The sequence below is a fragment of the Crocodylus siamensis genome, chromosome 1 (assembly GCF_052110815.1).
Source record: "Crocodylus siamensis isolate JL-2025a chromosome 1, ASM5211081v1, whole genome shotgun sequence".
Taxonomy (NCBI): domain Eukaryota; kingdom Metazoa; phylum Chordata; order Crocodylia; family Crocodylidae; genus Crocodylus; species Crocodylus siamensis.
In genome coordinates, this window is record NC_143395.1 from 12,940,089 (window position 1) to 12,959,535 (window position 19,447).

Sequence of the window (19,447 nt, forward strand, 5' to 3'; positions counted from 1 at the left end):
GTTACCATTTTTTTGTTGGGTTAAAAAATGAGAGAGAGAGAGTTTAGTGGATCTTAGATGGAGGAGGGCCTTCTCATGTTTTATCTCTAGTGGGATAAAAGGTTAGGGAATTCATCTAGAAAGACAGAGATGCAATTTCTAGATATCAGTCACCCAGAAAGGGCTTGAACTTTACAGAATCATAGAAGTAGGGTCAGAAGAGACCTTATAGATCTTCAGGTCCCACCCCCCGCCTGGGCAAGACAAGAACTAGGCTCAAATGACTCTGGCCAGGTAGCATCAAGCCTCTTCTTAAAACCCCCCAGGGTAGGACCCAGCACCACTTCCCTTGGAAGTTGGTTCCATATCCTAGCTGCCCTAACTGTGAAGTAGTTCTTACACTTCTTCTTAAGTATGTCTAATCTAAACCTACTCTCCAACAACTTGTGGCCGTTATTCCTTGTTATGCCAGGGGGCGCTAGGGGAAACAAGGTCTCTCCCAAACCCTTCTGGTCCCCTCTAGAGAGTTTATAGACTGATCCCAGGTCCCTCCTCAGCCTTTGCTTGTGAAGGCCGAACAGATTCAGGTCCCACAGTCTCTCATTGTAGGGTCTGCCCTGTTGTCCCCAGATCATGCAGGTGGCCCTCCTCTGGACCCTCTCAATGTTGTCCACATCCCTCCTGAAGTGGGACACACAGAACTAGACACAGTACTCTGGCTGTGGCCTGACCAGTGTCGCATAGAAGGGGAGGATCACCTTGGGCCTGCTTGAGATGCACCTGTGGATGCACAACCAGGTGTGGTTAGCCCTGTCAACTGTGACTGCGCATTGTTGGCCCATGTTTATCTTGGAGTCAGTAATGATTCCAAGATCCCTTTCTGCCTCCGTGCTCTCAAGAAGGGAGTTTCCCATCTTATAAGTGTGCTGGTAGATACTACTGCCCAAGTGCAGAACACTGCACTTGTCAGTATTAAAACACATCTTGTTTTTGTTAGCTCACCCCTGTAGCCTATCCAGGTCTTGCTGCAGTCCTTCCTTCCGTACTAGTGTGCTCACCTCACCCCAAATTTTGGTATCATCAGCAAATTTAAACAGGTTGCTTTTCACCCCATTGTCCAAGTTGCTGATAAAGGAATTGAACAGTGTGGGCCCAAGGACCAAACACTGGGGGATTATACTGCCCACTTCCCCACAGGTCGAATATGACCCATCCACCACCACCCTCTGAGTACGACCCTTCAGCCAATCTGCAAGCCATCTGACTGTGTAGGCATCAATGCCACAGTTGCCTAGTTTTTTCATGAGGATGGGGTGGGAGAAGGTGTCAAAGGCCTTGCTGAAGTCCAGAAAGACTACTTCCACAGCGACACCTGCATCCAATGCTTTTGTGACCTGATCATAAAGGGCAATCTGACGTGGCCTGCCCCTAATGAAACCGTGCTGGTTGCCCTTCAGCATCATCCCTGAAGTTGGCCCATCACAGATGTGCTCCTTGATGATCTTATCAAAGAGGTAAGACTGACAGGCCTATAGTTGCCTGGGTCCTCCCTCCTCCCTTTTTTAAAGATGGGGACCACGTTGGCTATCTTCCAATCATCTGGCACCTGGCCCAAGCACCACAACCACTCATAAAGCTGTGCCAGGGGACCTGCAATAAGCCCTGCTAGCTCCCTCAACACCCTGGGGTGGAGAGCATCTGGACCTGCTGGTTTGAACACATCCAGTCCCTCCAGAAGCTCTCTAACCTGGTCCTCCCCAAATTGAGGTCTGGAGGCATTCTCCTTGAGTCTGTCTTGCATCACGGTGGGGAAGTCCCCGTACCTGCCCAAGAAAACAGAGGTGAAGAATTGGTTAAAGAGGTCTGCTTTCTCCTCTGGCGCAACCACCAGATTGCCCAGTGTATCTTGCAGGGGCCCCACGTTTTCCAGTGCCTTCTTCATCCTCCCTATATATTTGAAAAAGGACTTTTTATTATCTTTGATCTTGGGTGCTAGTCCTAGCTCTATGTCTGCCTTAGCTTTCCCGACAGCCCCCCTACAGGCCTGAGCAGAAGAGGTATACTCCTCTTTGGAAATAGCACCTCCCTTCCACCGGGTGTATGCTGCCTTTTTGGCAATCAGGCATTCTTGGATGTCCTTGATGAGCCAGGGAGGCTTTTGGGCACTCTTGCCCCCCTTGCTTCTTGTTGGGATGGACACCCCTTGGGACCTGAGTATAGTCTCCTTAAGGAACAACCACTCATCTTGGGCAGTGAGCTCCCCTGCCCTTGAGAACCCCAGCGCCTCTCCCACTAAACTCATTGAAGTTGGCCCTCTTGAAGTCTAGGGCTACTGCCTTACTGCAGGCCCTTGACACCCTGCATTGGATGGAGAATTCCAGCAAGTGATGATTGCTATCACCCAGGTGGTCAAGAACCTGGAGGCCCCTTACCAGGTCGTCGCCTGTGGCCAGGACCAGGTCCAACAGAGCATTTCCTCTGGTGGGGCTGTGCACTTCCTGAATTAAGTGGAGGTCCTGTATCTCGGCCAGGAACCTCCTGGAATGGTCCAACCTGGCTGACTGTTCCTCCCAGCAGTGGTCTGGGTAATTTAAATCACCCATGACAACTACATCCCTTGTCTTAAGTGCCTTTGCAAGCTGGCCTGAAAATTCCCGGTCCAGCTCCTCCCCTTGGTTGGGGGGTCTGTAGTAGACCCCCACCATTAAATCCCTCTCCCCACGGCCCCCTTGTATCTTGACCCAGAGCACTTCAGCTTGCCCCTCCTCTGACCCCATTCTGCTGGCAGAGGATGTGTATTGCTCCTTGACATACAGTGCCACACCCCCACCTTCCCTTCCTTCTCTATCCTGCCTGTAAAGCCTATAGCCCCTAATGCTAACTCCCCAGTCGTGGGATGAATCCCACCACGTTTCTGTAAGCCCTATTATGTTTGGGTTTGAACTGGCTATTCTGAAGGCAAGTTCCTCCTGTTTGTTCCCCATACTATGAGCATTGGTATATAGGCATTTAAGGCCTTGCACAGCTGCGTGTGCCACTCCCCGATTTGGGAGACTGTCTGGACCCCTGTTTCTTACCTGGGCACTCCTTGCATTTGTCACCTGTCTTGCTCGGGTGATGTCTGCATGTCTTCCTGTGGCACTTTCTCCCAGCAAGGCTAGTTTAAAGCTCACCGTACAAGATCAGCCAATCTGGAAGAGAAGACACGCTTGCCTTTAGGAGAGAAGTGAAGCCCATCCCAACCCAGCAAGTCCTCCACCCGAAAGCTTGGGTCATTATCTAGGAACCCAAGGCCTGCCTGGCAGCACCAACTGCAATAGCACTGGTTGACCTTGCCAATGCAGGCCTCGTGTCGCAGTCCCCACCTACTCACCAGAAGAAGAGAGGAGAATACCACCTGCACCCCCGTCTCCTTAAGCTTGTCCCCCAGAGCCTCAAATTCCTTCATAATGTGGTCAGGGTTGCCCCTGGCCATGTCATTCATTCCCACATGGATGACAACCATGGGGTACTGGTCTGCAGGTCAGATGTAGGCCAGGATCCTCTCCGTGATGTTCCTAACCCAAGCCCCAGGCACAAAGCAGACCTCTCACGCCATGGGGTCAGGCCAGCAGATGGGATCTTCCAGTCCTCATAGGATAGAGTCTCCAATGATGAGGACCCAGCGTTTCTTCCTGCTGGTGTTTGCTCTCTGCCTATTCCTTATCATGTGGGGATTGGCATCATCCCCGCAGGAGGCAATTTCTCTGTCTTTCTCTGTCACAGCTGCCAGGGCATCAAACCTGTTCCCCAGATGAACCTGGGGAGCTTCCGCCACTCTAGGCCTAGCAGCTCTGGATTTGGACACCTTCTGCCACTCCTGAGTTGGATGTGTCTCCTGTGGGGGCTGTACGGTGGGCGACCGGGCCTGCAGAGAACAGAGATAGGCATCGATTTCATCCTCTGCATCCCTGATCCCCCTCAGCCTGCTCACCTCAGCCTGGAGCTCCCTCACCTGCTCCTCCAGGGCCCTAAGTCATGCACAGGAGGGACAGGCAAAGGAACCACCAGCCCCCCCCAGGACCTCACCGAGCCCCCCCCCACAGACAGGGGGGCAAGGGTCCACTGACCCCACCATGAGCTCTGTCTGGGTAGAGGCTTCAGAAGAGCCCATGGCAGGTGGCAGTGCCAGGGCGGGGCCCCTGGCAGCTGCACTCTCTGTCTACAACATGTCTGCAGAGCTGCGCCTACTGCTTTTGCTCACTGGAGGTGCCGCTCTGGGCAGCTACCTCATGCCCACCTTATGCGAACACCGGCGCAAATGCTGGTGCGCCCTTACAGAGTGCACCTGTTTGTGCTCACTGTTCGCGCATGCTGCGTACGCGTGGCTCCCTGTCAGGTGAGCTAAGCGGGCTCCAAAGGGCTTCCCCTCCAGATCTGCCTCAGCTGCGCTGTACCCTCTGCCCCACTTACCTTAGGGGGAATCAGCTGTTGCTGCACCCACCGCTGTCTCCTCCGCAGCTGCTGCCCCCGCCACCAAGGTAAGGGGGTACACGTGTGTGTGTGGCACATGTGCGCCCTGCTCCCTCTGCTCTTGCTCCCCAACTTTCTGTTCCTCCCTTGCTGTCTCCTGCCTCTTCCAGGAATTAGGCCACTGCGTGTGTTCCTGTAGCTACCAATCATGTGCATAGCCTACTCAACATGCACTGCATAAAAGCCTGCACTTCCACATCTGTTACACTGCAATGATTACACAAGCACAATCTGTGCCTAAATGCCGGAAAAGGCACTTACACAGCTAGGCAAATGCCATTTAGGTCTCCAAAGACTAACAGAATTTTGCCCACCGGGCACAATTCTACACATGCAATTAGCACAGAGCAATAAACTCTGGCACAGTTCATGCTGGAGTTTATTGTTCCCAGGCACCATGTTTATATGCACACCTGGGACCACAGAACATTCAGCCAGGTCAGAGCAGCCCTGGCTGGCACAGGACCCTCGGGGTCAGGTTCCCAGTCTGGGGCTGTTCCAACCAGGCTCAATGTACTGGCTGGCTACTTCAATGTGGGGCTGCTTCAGTGTGGGGTTAACTGGCAGGCAGCCCCTGTACTGAAGCACCCTCATGCCCCAGCTAGTTTCGTCAGCATCTAGGTGTGCATTGCAGCTTAGCAAATAACACCACCACAGGATGGGACCTGTGTTTACAAGTATTAACTTATGGCAGCATAGTTTAGTGTGCCCTCGTATGGGCATATGGATAGACACAATCTTTATTGTAAGGCTAATTAGGTAACTAGTAAAAATCTCATGTAGATGCTCCCACAAAATCTTCCTAAGTCCCCAATTCCTCAGATGCAGGCGAAACACGCCTAATAACTGAAAGGTCCTGAAAAAATGAGTTTGGCTCATTACAAAATGCTAAGAATAGCACCTACTTTGTTCCAAATAGGGTAGTGCTTTGAGTACTTGCCCAAGACATGGGGTACCTGGATTCCAGGCTTCAGTCTAAACAGACTCAAAACCATGTCTCCTCCTTCCAAGGAGAGTGTCCTAACTACCCGAATAGTGGGTAGGCCTTTCCCTTCTCCTGTTGAAGGTGGTCCATTGAGCAACCAAGAGTGCAAAAATACCTTAAAGACTCTTTTTCTTTCTTTGGACGGTAGACATTGTTAAGGCACCAAACTGTATATTTTGTAATGTGTCAGGTAATTGTTAATAATACGTAGGTAATAGCATCAGTGTACAATGGTGGGTATGTGCCTCATGAATGTTGCACTTGAGCCAGACTCAAGTATTATCAAATTCTTACAATTAAAGTTATTTATGTTAATAAATCCAAGCTTTTCAGTATAGATGTATTTTTATATCAGTTTCTTGGCTATTCCAAAGGACTGAAGTTCACTCCAGTAAACAGAGGGATACATTTCATCCTTAGGGTTTAATTATGCACCCTTAATTGTCATTAAACATTGCCCAGACATCATCATGTATACAGAGACACAGCATGCTTTTCTACTCTTCCCCAGGAAAGAAGAAAGCAGTATATGCTTTTGAAAATGTATTTGTTTCTCCTGAAAAATCTTAGCTACAATGTATCTTAATTCTGGAAGGAAAGAAGCCAGACATCAGGCCAGAAAGAATCTCATGGTAACTTGTTTGTTTCAGTTTCAATTCTACATTGATCTCTCTCCCCTCAATTCTCATATTCACTACTAAATCAGGTGTAGAAATTGGGACTGTAGTTATTGTAATAGAGTGTTACAAGTCACCCAGTATTATCCAGGTATTAGCAATTTACTGGGGAGGCAGTCCCATTTACACATTCACTGTTCCATTTCTAATTGTCTGACACCTATTTAGTATTGAACGGAAGGACACAGCAGGGATCATCGAAGCACGGCTCTCTACTCTTCCCCAACCGGTCTGCGTGGCTTTCTAAGGCATTTTTGAAACAGACACTCACTTGCTCTCTGTTACTACAAGAATTGAGAAACCCAAGATCCGGAAAGGCACCAATTACAGTATTTTATGGGAATATATGTTGTTCATTTTTAAGGCGATGGAGGACAAGGAAATTGCTTTTTCCTTTTAGAATACTTGACTGCCCCTCTCATATTAATCAGAGCACTTCCCAGCTCAAGAACAGCTAGGAATATATATTTTTAAAATGCCTCATACCTGTCTTACTCTATGAAACTTTAAGTGCTGGTGCACATTTACATAAGAGAGAATCTTGCAGTCTATTATGTGTTGTTGAGTGTTTCATCATCTCCACCAAATGCCATTCAGAGTGTAGAGCTGACATGGATTGCGATCACCCGGCTGGCATTGTATATTCATTCCATTAGGACCTGGATATCATAGCTACTGTATGCTTTGAACATACAAAATCAATTTTAATATAGTTACATTCACTTCCAGTGTCTATCAGGGAGCAGACAGTAGGGCTAGGAGAGATCAATAAAGTCCACAAAAAGAAGTAGAAAATATATAATTAAGGGACTAGGTGGCTGAGGGGCTTGATAATGGGATATTATGATTCCAGTACTGCCAGTGTGAACCTAGCTTAGACTGATAGCAATGACTAACATTGCCATTGTCTGATAGTTGTGTGTTGCTATCTGAGTTTTGGGCTTTATATTACCATCCATTGCTATAGTGCACTTCCTGCAATGATATACCATACATTCTTACAACATATAAACCAATAGTTAACTTCATGTGAGTTTTCAGGCAGCATTCCTGGTATCAAACCTTCTCCTCATTAACTGAAAGGGTGTATGATGCTAGGGATGGCACAGTATTTCATAGTAGATGAAAGGATCATTTAATGAGTAGGACAGAAGGAAAGGCAAAAATATATAACAAGAAATATGCTTTTTGCCCTTGTGGGATTCATTTCCTGTTCAGGATTTTAATCCATCTCTATATATGTATATTTTAAGAGGATAAAGTATGTAATTTTTTTCTCCCACTTGCCTAATTGGCCAGGTAAAATCATAAGTTATCTATTAGTAAGCCATCTTGGGTTTAGTCCTAGCACTAGAAGATGTGGATGTCAGAAGCATTACTTCCAAAACATTACTTCATTTCAACAAAAGATTTTATTAGAAATACAAATACACAGTTTGCAATTTTATAAACACTACATACTAGGTTCTTCCCAGTTTGGAGTAATACTGGGAAGTTAAGAAGGACTTTCAAGATTTATTTATTTTTATTAGCAGTGCGCATGAAACTTAAAGTGAATTGGAGACAAACTTTTGGTTAATTTCAGGTGGGAGAAGAAGAGAATATCATCAAAACATTAGGTGATATCTGTGCAGCTGGCAATTCGATCACCTTGGAGCATTTTACCTGCCAATTTAATTTTGGCTAAAATGTAGATAGCAATTTTTTTATTTGTTCCTACTGAAGAAGAGCATCTTGTACTGTATGCAGTAGACGAACTGAAATTTGGAGGTAAATTTAGAAACTCTGCTCTCTCCCCTTTGTTTCTGTACTCAAAACACCACCATATGGGCTTAATATTCAGAGCCTTCAATATTAAACTGAAGTAAGTATGAACGGCGTCTCCTTTTGGTAACTTCCAATCAATAGGTTCAATCAGTTCTTCTCGTCTCCAGGCCACTACTCCAAAATCAATACCCAAGTCTGAACATACTTTCTCCCAAATGAACAGACAGCAGGTGTAATATCCAGGCACTTGTTCAAGGCTGCATCCTCTAGGGCTGCCCAAAGAGCAACCTTTCATTCCCATATTTGCAACAGCATCAGTTTTGTTTTGTCTTTCTTTAATGAGCTGTCTTTGGTGTTACCAGACACTGTTGTGCCATTTTCTGCTGACCAATATTGCTTCTCATTTTTCCAGATTACTGTTACATCCACTGCTCCACTTATAATTGTCTGGAGACTGGAAATTGAATAAGGTGCCCTTTTACTTCTGAGTGGTCTGTATGAAACCAATTCTGTAGAAAAAAAAATCATCTTTTTCAGAAACCCAACTGGGGAAAATAAGATGAAAAAGAATCTGAAAGACTGCTAATCAGATAAAGATCTTTCTCCAAAAGTAGCTAGGTACACTGCCACTAACATTTAGTTCTTCGTTCTTTCAAGGAAAATCATAGTGTATTGCAAATAGAGCATCTTTTCCTTTTAGGCTGTTCTAATCTCCATGAATGGTACTTTCAGCTTGAATTCTGCTCTTTATCATCTACAGGAGAGTACTCTTTTTCACAGGGATGAACAGGGCAGTGTGAGAGACAAGTCAACTCGCAGTGAGAATGGCTTTTCATAAACTGGTGACCTAGTAAATGTTGCCTATAATTACTTGTTTTTATACCACAAACTTTTTCACTTGATTTGGCCCCATCAAGTAAATGCAACTCCTTGCAAATTCCACAGGGAAGGCAGAGGCATTGTTTGTGGCTCATTTCTTGCTTGAAATATGCTCTCAATATTTAAGTTTTGCAAATGTCTTTGGTCTTGTTCCCCTGCTTGCATCCCCCCACCAGAGGATGGATTTCCTAAGGGATATGCCAGGAGTAATTTCTATTGCACCTACACCATTAACTCCAAAGATGAATTATTGTTTGTGTTGGATTGATGTGAATAACACAAAATGATAAACCTGAAAGGTTGTGTTATAACCTTCCACCTATTAAAATAGCTAATTTGTCATTGCCTTGTGACAGAATATACATAACAGTCGCAGAAATGGTTTAGGAAATACTCAAATCAGGACATAATCAGATAAAGCTTTCTCAGTCACAAAGCAGAGGTGCAACACTTTGGTGAAAGTCCTGACTCGGATTCAGGGGATGTGAATTCAGTTTTTCAGTTCTGTCAGACTGTCTGTGTGACTCAGGCCAAATCACAGTTTAGGAGACAGGGTAGAAACAGTGAATGTAATATACCATCAGCTCCATTTATATACATATCAGATAGGAGCAGCATTCAATTAGCTGTATAACATGAGGTCCATGTTTTTGCCCATTATACATATTACAGCAAGCATAGGTGATTTATATACCATTTTAAGGATATAGGATAGTTCAGCCCCAGTATCTATTTTGTAGTGCCACTGAGCCCTGTTTAACTGCCTAATAATTGGCACCAGAAACAGGGAAGAGGAAGCAGCTGTCAAATACCTGCTTTTAGAAGCCCTGTGAAAATTCAGCGAGGAATGACACCGCAGAGAAACCTTTAAAGGTTATAATAGATCACAAACTGAAATACTTACTATTAGGGAAAAAGCTAAAACCATGCTGCAAGACGTAAACAGGACTACCGTATGTAAAACACATGAAACAACTTTATTGTGCACCAGTGAGGCATCAGATGACAATCTGCTTTGTATTTGGGGCATCAAGGAAGATGCGAACCCAAGGAATGAAGTGAACAAGGTCACAGATCTGCCTAACATGACTCGTGAAGATGAATTGAAAACAGTGTGGGTTTGTTTAGTTTAGAGAAGACCAAACTGAAGGGAGACATGAGGATGAACTTCAAATATGTAAAAGTCTTCTGAGAAGCTGAAGGTTATAAACTTTTCTCCATGTGTAGACCAAGAAGTAGCAGGCTTAAATGGTATGAAACAAAATTTAGTTTGGCTATTAGTAGAAACACTTCTAGTTGTAAAGCTAGATTACCTGGACAAGCTGTGGACTCTATCACTGGAGGTTTTTAAGAGCAGGTTACATACACGTCTTTCATGAGTGATTTAAGAATAGCATATTCTGTCTTGGGGCTAAAAGGTATAAAAGGACCTCTTGCGGTCTCTCCCATCCCTTCTTCCTTACAATTTGTTGATTCTCTGCTGCCTTTCTTACCTATCTGTTCAATATGGATAATGTGTATTAAATTCAAACCATCTTCCTTTCAAAAAAGAAAATGACTGTTATTTAAATGAAGTAATCAGTCTCTCATAAATGGAAGACCATTTCTCAGAAATGTGATCTGATCATGGAGAATACCAACTTCCAGAAATTATTCTGTACGGAGGGACAAAATTATCATCCCAAGGTAGCATCAAAACTCAGTGAAGGAGTGACATCTGATGTGGTAGGAAAACAAAAAAAAAGAGAATTTAATTGTTATGTTATAATTTATTATGCAGATATAGTGAATTCTGTTTTTTTTCATTTTCGATTAGATGATACTTTTTTCAGTATTTTTATTTTCAGGTTAATTTTACCTATAGAACTCAGATAAAAAGTCATAGTCATAATTTTAAAACATTTTAATCTGTCATGCAAAATTACTTAATAGATTTTTTTTTAGAATCTTAAGGTTTCACAGTATATATTACGGACAAGCTATAAAAATATGTTTTCTCTAAAGCAAAGAATAAGAAAAGTGAATGTTTCCAAATTCAAGAAATGATCATTCAAAAAAAAAATATTGAAAAAGACCAATAAACAAAAACAGCTCCATTTAATGTATCGGACTTCAAAGAGCTTTTTTTTTCAAAAAGGAAATTAACAGAATGAATTGTTGTAATAATGATTGCCTCAGGTTAAATAAAACTTAATGGATACATAGAACAGTGATTTATGAACCATTGACTTCCTTTGAGGAAAGACACCTTTAGTCAGTGTTAGAAAAAATGATTTCACCGATTCAAGCATGGATGGATTTGCCAAACAGAAGAACTTGATTCAACTAAACCCAGAAAGGTGTGAATCAAAGAAACGCTGCCAACACTAAAATCCTTCAAAACATAATTCACAAGAAAAAGCGAGCTTTTGTGAACCACAGTGTGAAATTAACATGTCTATGTGGAAAAAGAATAATCAATAGCTCCATATAACCCAATACGAACAATACGAACAAATAGACCAGATAGTGTCTAGTAAAGATGATTTTCTTTGCTTCTCAGAAGCATCTATCTACTTCAGAAAACAAAAATGATAACTTGTGTTGTTTGGTCTACACTACCCAGTCCAGTTCCCTTTATTTGCAATCTGCCATGCCCATTTACGAATATTTTTTCTAGTTAATAGAAACCCCCCCGTAAAAAATGGAATATCTAAATGACGAATATTAAAATATGCTTACTTAAAACCACAGGCAACCAAAGACAACCAAAGCATTTACATGTCTGTCTCCATTAGAGCTAGTCATAGGTGATTCTAGACCCAAGACAGAATCACTTCCATTTTCTGTTTCAATAACCAGCTCTCTAAAACCAGTAATTTTGCATGGCAGTACTTGCAGTACAGCTAGTAAGAGGGAAGAAGTCAATTTATACTGTCTTTTAAATTGAAAATTATTGAGGTAGCCCTGGTAAGAGTTCCTTGGTGATTCTCAGAAGCCTTCTGATAGGTATCTTAAACTGGGTGGCTAAGTACAGTGCTAGGGCGTCCCATTGGTAGAAACAAAACAATGGTTTTCAGACATTTTTGGATTTGATGTGGTTTTGGTGTTCATGTTTGTAATACTGCTGTATACCCCCATGATTCATTTTTATGAATAATTAAAAATAATCTTTATGTTACTACAACCACATTGTCACCTCTGGCAGCCCAAGCAAAACTCTAGGGGCTGTTCTTCGTGTTTCTTCCTCCCCCCCACCTTTATCTCTATTTACATTTTCCCTTCTTCTTCCCCAGTCCTAACAAGTTGGGTACCCTCTAGAAATTGATGACATTCCTCCACATTCCTTGTGACATTCTTAAGCCCAAGCTGAAGGATTGGGACAGGAAACTGCCATAGGAAGAGTATGTTTTGGCATGAGATGAATCCATAAATGGGGATATTGGAAAGTCAGCACTATCGGAACAGAAAATGAAAGGTCTGAGATCTTGGAGGGCCTCATGCTACTTACAAAAACCCCCCCAAACCCTTCCATAAAGGAAAGAAATAACTGAGGGAATGTGATATTCCCTCCCAACCAAATTTTCAAAGCTTCAGAGAGTTCTCACATACTCTTCTTTTAAGAAGTAGAAAGTTGTTTTGAGCATTTTGTGCAGAGATTTATTAGCATGGGTAGTGGTGCAAGTGAGATGAATCTTGCTGTAGGATTAGCTGAAGGACTGAGCTAGCCTACGTGATAGATGGAGATGCCCCTGATGCTGGTGAGCCTGGAGAGAATGTTTCTTATCTGTAGGCTCGTGATGAACCTCTCCCTATTTGTCATGAACATTTCCACACACCAAAGTATATGCTGAAAAATGTCCATAGAGCTAATGGAAAGCAGATGCAGAGAGTAACTTTCATTACAGTTAAATACAATCTTGCTTGTTAGGTTTAACCACACAACTCCCATAGACAAGCTTGGCCAAATATAGCAGGCCAGGAAAACCATGACAATGACAAGGCTCAAAGTCCAATCCATGCCAAGGACCAGATTGTTTATGGATCCAGAACAGTTTTGAAGATAAGAGGGCACAATGGACTCAACGTGGTGTCAACCATGATCGTAGTCCCTGGTTTGTCCTGCATGCTAAGACTGCTTTGCCTTGCACAATCATGTCCTCTGGCATCCACAAAAGTGGATGGAGAAAGTTATGGACCATAAACCCTTCTCAAAGGCCAGCAGAGCTATCTGACAAGGAAGCAGAGGGAGCATGCTGCATCTCTTGTATGACTCCCTCTGTGCAGAGTTGTTTTATATCACCTGTAATGTAGGCGGGTGGCTGTAAGCTACAACTGAGGCCAGCATTTGCAGAGGATAAAATTATTAATTTTACTACAAAATAGGTTGATGGGAAATGCATTCTTTATGATAGCTTCTTATCTGAGGACAAATGCCTCATTAATCTTAGACATATCACGCTAAGAATATTATTGAAGTTAGACAGAATGATAAGTAACATTATAGGAAGCACAGATTGCTACATGCAGGAATGCATTTGCCCATTAGTCTCCCTGCATACAGTACAAGCAACTTCTTTTGTTCATGATGCTGCAGGCTGAAGCATGCTGATTTTTCCCCTGCTCCACAGCTTCTGATTAAATTAACACAAGGCAGACAGAGTGAATTAGATTTGTTGGTGCTCACCTGAAATCCTTTTGCTATAGAAACAAAAAAAAATAGAGAAAAAGAGGGAAAGATCTTGAACTCATCATGAAACATTACAGGAAAGAAATACAGGGCAGAATTCTAGGTCATCTAGTGGACCAAAGTGCATCTTTCAATTAACTCTGAGTTAGCCACCTTTGAGTTACACAGCTATTTTAAAGCAGCAAATTGTTATACTCTTTGGGCATATAAACACCTGAGAAATAAGGAGATCTCTGTATGTCTCCAGAAGGTGATCCTATTCGTACAATGTGGTTGCTTATGTACCCGGTGGGGTTTATAGAATCACATGTATACTTTAACCCAGGCTGCAATTTGGTCGCTTTGCTCATCCACTTTGGTCACTTTGGTCATGCATGTTGCCTTTAAGCAACAAATCCATTACAAATTGAAATGGTAAATATTTTGCAAAATGACCTCCAATCCTTCCTGTCCTCTTTTAGTTGTATATTTTTTGTCGATACTTCAAATCTTATTATGTTTCATGACACTGCCAAGTACATATGAGATGAAGTATTTAAGCAGACTTGCACTTTAAATGTGGAATTTAATCTTCAGTTTTAGAAAATGCTAACAAGATGGTGCATGAGTGGCTTAAAAGTGCAAATTCTGCAAGTGTAATTGGAGTTCAGTTAGGAATAAAAGAAAGGGGTCTGTCACAAGTTCTTAACACACAAGCTAAGAAGGACATGGTGCTTCCAGAGGTGACTCATTACCCATGGACCACCAAACTATTTCAGAAAAAACGTTTTATTTCTGTGCTCTGTCACAATGACCTGTAACAAACCTTCTTCACACTTGGCTATAGAAGTTCATAGGATCATTACTAAGTAGGGCTGGAAGAAGCCTCACAAGGCCATGCTGTCCAACCCTCTGCTCAAGGTAGGATCAGTCCTGGCTAAACCAGCCCAGCCAAGTGTCCATCCAACCTTCTCACAGAAATCTTCTAATGACAAAGATTGTACAATTTCTCTAGGTAGTCCATTTCAGTGTTCAACTACCTTCATAGTCAGAAAGTTCTTGTAATCGCTAACCTTAGTGTCCATTGATGCAGCTTGAGGTGATTGTTCCTAGTCTTGTCCCCGAAGTCAAGTATTTGAACACTGCTATCAAATCTGCCTCCATCTTCTCTCCTATAGACTAAATATCCTGAGCTCTTCTGTGCTTTCCTTATAATTCATATTCCCAGACCTAATTATTTTTGTTGCTCTGCACTGGACTGTTTCCGATCTGTCCACATCCTTCCTGAAGTGTGTGACCTGAGACTGGACACAGTACATCCTTAGCCCTACTCTGAATGCTGGGGTAGGATCCTGTTTCTCATTCCTAGGTATGGCAACTTCTTCCAAAATGGCTGCTACATGTCAGTCTCCTAGAGCCCTTCTTTTGTTGTTGGGCTAGCTATTCTCCATGAAGCTGTCTATGAAATTGAAGAAAAACCCAGATAGAAACTGTTTTAAAAGAGAAAACTTTTTGAATGTGTCCCGGGGTGGGGAACCTAACCCCAGAGTCACGGTGGGCCGGGGTGGCAATTAGACACGATAACAGGCCGGGTTCTATTGGCTATGGAGAACTGAGGCACGGGAAATGTAGCGGTTTCTTAAACAAGTTGGAAATTTATTTGACTTACGCTTAGGTGCGTAGGAGAACGATATCTTCAGTTACAGTTTACAAACTTACGAATAACAAGAACAACAAAGGGGTCTGTTGGCCCACGAGGTTCAGTCAAAGACCTAGTCCCAGGGCTGGTCAACAGCTCATTTAGTGGATAACACAAACAACAAACTAACTGTAATGCGGTGAATGATGAAACGAGACGTGACGCCAGTTCAATATTGGTGGACGATCGAGTAGTCGTAGAGTAATGCCGAGGTCGGGATGCCAGAATGTTGAGGTGAAGTCGTAGTGGGATGGTCCAAAATCGTAGTCAGCAATCAGTCAAATTGAATCAGGAACCAGGAGATCAAAACCGCAATCGCTCTAACCAGCACAGAGTGCCAATCTGGGGAAGGAGACCAGTAGGCCCAAGAGCCTGACTGCCAGACAGTCCCTGGAAACACCAGCCTCTGTCTGCAGTGACGCCATCTTCTCCCCCCAGAGGGAGGGGCCCTCAGACCTTTTATAGCAGCCCTATAGCCAATCAGGCTGCTTGGCTAAGAGAAATTTCTAGAGGTATTACCTCATTCCAGTCGTACACTGGGCATGCTCTGCACTAAGATCTGCATAGCAACTGAGTCTGCTCAGAGCTGAAAGTGGGTCAGGGCTGATTGACAGCTCCTGAGGTCATAGAAGGGGTAACTCAGGCCCTGCATGGAATTTTCCACTCTCAATCAAACTGAGTTCATGCATTGGCAGCACCTATACTTAAAATTTTGCTCCAACAGAATGTTGCACATGCATTGCACCTTTGTGAAAGTTGCAGTCACTAGCAACCCATTTTGAAGAAACTCTAGAAATAAATAGGGATTAGTCATTTGTTAAACACAGGTACTGTGTTTGGATCTTAACGTTACTTATTTAGCAGGTTCTGGTAATCTCTATTATATGTTTTCATTTGATAGGCATGGTCTACATATGTAGGAAGGCAGTTCAAGAAGCTCAGTCTTATGAACCAAAGCAATTGTCATAAACCATCTATTTCCGTAGAAGTTGAAAGGTGGTACCAAGTATCAGTGGGAGTTATTCTGTTCCACCCGTTCCAAAAGGAGAATTAGTAACCACATGGTCTTATGACTTTGTGAAATCTTCTATGCATAACACTGTCAAGCTGTATCCTTTTAAAATAGCCTTACAATATAACCAGATAGATATCAAATAAACTCTCTGCCCCTGTTTCCTTTGACTGGTGTAAACATGGTGTAACTCTCTTGAGGCAAGAATTATAGGAAAGAAGGGAATGGACCCACTTTGTCAAATTAACAATGACCAGCTCTTACCCTTTCATCTGTCACCTTTTAATATTCTGGAAATTTTGATCCAGCGTCTTGAAAAGACTTGCTCATAGATTTAAATGTTGATTTGTTTTTTTGATGCAAAAGTCAGAGCGTATAGATATATGGGTAAGGAAGGAATATGCACAGATAGAGTGAGCTTGCTCTTAGGTAGCACTATGGGATTAGTTTTAATTGTGTCCATTCCTATAATTCTGGTGGGGGAGGGAAATGAAAATCTACCTGGGAAATGATTGAATTTTCTATTTTGTCACAATGTCACTGAAAACACACCATAAAATTAATATTAAATATATGGGGTTTCTGTTGCCGGGGGGGGGGGGAGGGGAGGGGGGTCAGTTTAGCAGAGTGAAGTAATTTTTATCTACCTGTGTTGGCACATCTAAATTTCTCTATCTCTATAGCCAAGCCTGAACTTAGGGCTGAATCTTATTTCACCTTTATGCACCTAAGTGACAGTCACATCATTGTGCAAGTACATTTTTGGTGTTTACATAATTTTTAGAACCCCTCATGGTGAAATATCATCACGTAGGTATGTGTGTAACTGTCTGAAGAGAAATGGAAGAAGAGGACCCTATTGCCCTCTAGCACAATAGCTTAGTATATGTTCAGGGAATAAGAGGGTAAGAGTAAGCAAAGTTTTCCCCTCCTCAAAAATGGATTTCAGTTGCGTTTTCAACTTCCCTGCAAAGTCCTCTAACTACTGTGCCATACTGTAGGCATTGCCTACAGTCTTTCAGAGCTCCTCTTGAAGCTGGTCAACAAGCAAGCAAGAGAGAAAGGTCCAGAAGAAACAAAGTAAGCCAGAAAGAGCATGTGGCTTAGAGAGAGGACTGTCTTGCTTTTTGGATAAAAACCCTATAGGATAGTTTCTGCCTCACAGGGTGGGATCTAGGGACAGAGCCACTTTGTTTATATGCTCCTGTCCTATCCGAAAGGGTGTTTAGCCACCGGCCAGCACAATGGAGCCTGGATCTTGAATGTGCCCTTCAAACACCAAACCAAGAGAAATAAATAATAATAGTACAGAGTCTCATATTAAGGTTCGGATCCTTGCCTGGTGTAAAAGTAGTGCAATCCCTTGAATTTCAACAAAGCTAGGTTGGTTTATATAACCTGTAAGGATTTGTCTCCATGTCAACAATTGTATTGTCTCATAGGTAAGATGGCTAAGGAGCCATTGGGGTACCTGTGTTATCTTTCAGACTCTTCCACAGATTTCCTGTGTAACCTGGGCAAATGAAAACCTTTGTGCACTCCAGTTATCATTATCTCTACAGTAGGGCTAGCACTGACATAACATGGCGTGTGTGAATAGGGCATAAGGTGTGGGCACTACTTAGAGGTGACACCAGAATGGCACCACAGTCTCACCTCTGGTGGCTTATCTAGGTCAGGTTTCAGTCCCCGCTACCCTGAAGTGTTTTGCCTGGGGTACAAAACCTGCTAATTATGCTTCTGGGGGATAGAAATACCTATAATTTGAGGACGGAGTTAAATGTTTTGATATAGGTGAATCTTCTTGCAGTTCTTGCAAACAAAGCACAAAGAAAGTGCAAAGTATTACAGGAGCTAACTGGAAAAAAAACCCAAAACCTGGCACTAGCTCTGGCCTAAGAGAGCATTTTGGTAATGAGTTTTGCTGTGTTGGGGATGTTTTCCAGATGTTAGGCAGAAGATGCTTAATGTTAGATCATAGGAAAAAATCTAAATTTAGCTTTGTCTTTGGGTTTAAAACTATAATTATACTTTAAAGTCATCCAATAATTCTCTGAATGCTCTAGAAAGAAAAAAATATTGACTATCTTGCTATTTGGACTGACGTACAAACTATAGCCTCACAAGGAAAGATCATAATCATATAGAAAGTAATCTGAACATGGTGTTACTTTAGAAAAAAGCTCATTTTGAGCTGCAACAGATTGTACTAACAATGGTGAAGCAATGGGTTTTGTAATATATCTACTGTATAGCCCATGACACTCTAGACTGATACATACACAATTTCTATGCTGTAAAACTATAATTCAGAGAAGAGTTCTTCCCTTTGGCACCATTTCCTTAAGCATTTCATGCAGGTCGCTAGAGTTAATCACATTTATTGTCAAATTGTCGAGAACCTTGCCACATTTTCATTTTTTCTGTATAAATTATGAGACTCAAATTATGAGATATGGAAATCGAATGGCATCTATTCAAGCCTGGAAGATGATAGAGTAGGAACAGTTACTATATCTGTTGTAGAACATGCCTTGCTGGGTAGGCCATAAAACCACACTTCTGTGCTTTACACACTCACTGCTCTGACTTTTACCTTTTCTGAAACATTAAAAGGACCAAAACAAGAAACAAAAGGCAGAGAAGGAAGAAAAAGCCTAATTATTGTTTTCAGCAATACAATTAGCCTCTGTAATTGTCTCTCCTCAGTGATTTAAGCCAACTCCAAGCAACTTCAGGGAGACAAACATAAGCTATTCCTGTAGCAACAACATGAATCTAAAAAAACAACAAAAAAAAGTTAAATGCAAACTTTCGATGGAATTTTTTTTTCCCCCAAGAAAAAAGGAAAACAAACATAAATGACCTTTCCACAGTAACAATTACAAATCAATTTACAGGGGTTTAAATTGTGATGGGAGTTTTGTAATTAAATTTGTGTCTCCAATTAAGACTGTATCTGTTCTTAATCTCCGTAATTCAACTTTCTTCACAAATAAGATTGTTGTTGGTTTTTTTTAAGAACAAAGATAAAGCTGCCTCGGTGAGTTGTTTACTGGAATCTTTACTTACCAGCTCTGAGAAGCAGGAAAGCTGATCTACTTTTGCCATACTATGGAGGTCTTTATACCAGTACTTGAATTTCAAGTATGTCACTCCTGAGTCACTGAAAGAAGAAAAAATCCCAAGCAGTATTTTGGGCTTTATGTTCTATTCTTTCAATCCTTCACCCTTTAAGAAGGGGTATTTTAAGACAGGCTATGTCACATCTTGTGTACAAGAGATCTAA

General features: G+C 42.5%; 1 pseudogene; it reads right to left on the bottom strand.

Annotated features, from left to right (window-relative positions):
* Positions 1 to 3,136: 3,136 nt before the first annotated feature.
* LOC149872585 (uncharacterized) overlaps positions 3,137 to 19,447 on the bottom strand; it is a 36,469-nt pseudogene continuing 20,158 nt past the window's right edge.